Here is a 2,651-nt window from a genome sequence, read left to right on the forward strand (position 1 = left end):
CTAAGCGGTATTTCCAATACCGCTTCTCTTACATTCTGTCCATATTGGTTCCAGTCAGTACCAGAGGTACGCCATCGCCAAACCAAACATTTACAAGTTGCGCATGTCTTACTCCAACAAAAACAGTAATTCCTTTTTTATTACATTTTATTTAATTTCTATAAATTTTTAAGGAAGTACACACGTTAATGAGAACAAATTAACTTATCATTTATATTATTTTCATAAATAATAAGTACAACTATATATGTTTAAAGGTTTGTTGCGTTCAAATACAATGTATGCGATATAATTTTCATTATACTACAATACAAGGAGTAAAAAAAAGAAAAAAAGAAAAACATTCAAATAAATGAATGAAAAGAAAAAAAAGAAAATAATTTTTCGTTTTTATTCTTTTTTTGTTTGTTTGTTTGTTTGTTTTTTTATAATATTTACGGATAGGAACACAATAATGATCCTTCCGCAGGTTCACCTACGGAAACCTTGTTACGACTTTTACTTCCTCTAAATAATCAAGTTCGGTCAACTTTTGCGAAACAACCGTGAAACACAAGGCGTCACAGTGATCACGTCCGGAGACCTCACTAAATAATTCAATCGGTAGTAGCGACGGGCGGTGTGTACAAAGGGCAGGGACGTAATCAATGCGAGTTTATGACTCACACTTACTGGGAATTCCAAGTTCATGTGAACAGTTTCAGTTCACAATCCCAAGCATGAAAGTGGTTCAGCGGTTTACCCGGACCTCTCGGTCTAGGAAATACACGTTGATACTTTCATTGTAGCGCGCGTGCAGCCCAGGACATCTAAGGGCATCACAGACCTGTTATTGCTCAATCTCGTTACTGCTAGACGCAATTTGTCCATTTAAGAAGCTAGTGTCCTTATAATGGGACAAACCAACAGGTACGGCTCCACTTATATAAACACATTCAAACACTTGCACATTCAAGATGAACTCATGAATGAAGGCTATATAAGCTTCAACACCATAATCCTGAAAGCATCTATTTAATATATTTGAGTCTCGTTCGTTATCGGAATTAACCAGACAAATCACTCCACGAACTAAGAACGGCCATGCACCACCACCCACAGATTCGAGAAAGAGCTATCAATCTGTCTTACACGCTTATGTTCGGACCTGGTAAGTTTTCCCGTGTTGAGTCAAATTAAGCCGCAGGCTCCACTCCTGGTGGTGCCCTTTCGTCAATTCCTTTAAGTTTCAGCTTTGCAACCATACTTCCCCCGGAGCCCAAAAGCTTTGGTTTCCCGGGAAGCGACTGAGAGAGCCATAGTAGTAGCTACACCCAATTGCTAGCTGGCATCGTTTATGGTTAGAACTAGGGCGGTATCTGATCGCCTTCGAACCTCTAACTTTCGTTCTTGATTAATTAAAACATCTTTGGCAAATGCTTTCGCTTAAGTTAGTCTTACGACGGTCCAAGAATTTCACCTCTCGCGTCGTAATACTAATGCCCCCAAACTGCTTCTATTAATCATTACCTCTTGATCCAAAAACCAATGAAAGTAGAACAGAGGTATTATTTCATTATTCCATGCACAAAATATTCAGGCATTTGGAGCCTGCTTTAAGCACTCTAATTTGTTCAAAGTAATTGTACCGGCCCACAACAACACTCGATGAAGAGCACTGAAGCAGGTTTAAATAGGAGGAATATATAAAAAATACATTGTATTAATTACATATAAGAACTCCACCGGTAATACGCTTGCATACATAAGGTAATGTACATACCACAGTTATAGCTGTACTACCCGTATGAAGCACAAATTCAACTACGAACGTTTTAACCGCAACAACTTTAATATACGCTATTGGAGCTGGAATTACCGCGGCTGCTGGCACCAGACTTGCCCTCCAATAGGTCCTTGTTAAAGGATTTAAAGTGTACTCATTCCAATTACAGGGCCTCGAATATGAGTCCTGTATTGTTATTTTTCGTCACTACCTCCCCGAACTGGGAGTGGGTAATTTACGCGCCTGCTGCCTTCCTTAGATGTGGTAGCCGTTTCTCAGGCTCCCTCTCCGGAATCGAACCCTGATTCCCCGTTACCCATTGCAACCATGGTAGTCCTAGATACTACCATCAAAAGTTGATAGGGCAGACATTTGAAAGATCTGTCGTCGGTACGAGACCATACGATCTGCAAGTTATCTAGAGTTCAACCAATATAACGATCTTACGATCGCTTGGTTTTAGCCTAATAAAAGCACACGTTCCAAAAGTTCCGTGTTTATTTTGCATGTATTAGCTCTAGAATTACCACAGTTATCCAAGTAACTGTTAACGATCTATGGAACCATAACTGATATAATGAGCCTTTTGCAGTTTCACTTTTAATTTTTTTGTACTTAGACATGCATGGCTTAATCTTTGAGACAAGCATATAACTACTGGCAGGATCAACCAGAATAATATTTTTTATTCATTTATATAATATTTTTTATACTATATAATTTTTTATAATGATATTTTCAAAATTAAGTACACGACATATACAAAATGCAAAAAAGAACGAAATCGCGACAATAAATAATTATGAAATTTCTTTTACTACGATTGATTAAAAAATTCACTTCATTTCATTTAATTTCATATTATTGTATTATTTATTGCGGTCTT

General features: G+C 37.6%; 1 non-coding gene across 1 annotated transcript; it reads right to left on the reverse strand.

Annotated features, from left to right (window-relative positions):
• Positions 1 to 452: 452 nt before the first annotated feature.
• Positions 453 to 2,442, reverse strand: LOC128923305 (small subunit ribosomal RNA). Its single transcript, XR_008472272.1, has one exon. It is a non-coding gene; the product is annotated as a small subunit ribosomal RNA (ribosomal RNA).
• Between the last annotated feature and the right edge of the window lie 209 nt (positions 2,443 to 2,651).

This window comes from Zeugodacus cucurbitae, chromosome X (genome assembly GCF_028554725.1).
Source record: "Zeugodacus cucurbitae isolate PBARC_wt_2022May chromosome X, idZeuCucr1.2, whole genome shotgun sequence".
Taxonomy (NCBI): domain Eukaryota; kingdom Metazoa; phylum Arthropoda; class Insecta; order Diptera; family Tephritidae; genus Zeugodacus; species Zeugodacus cucurbitae.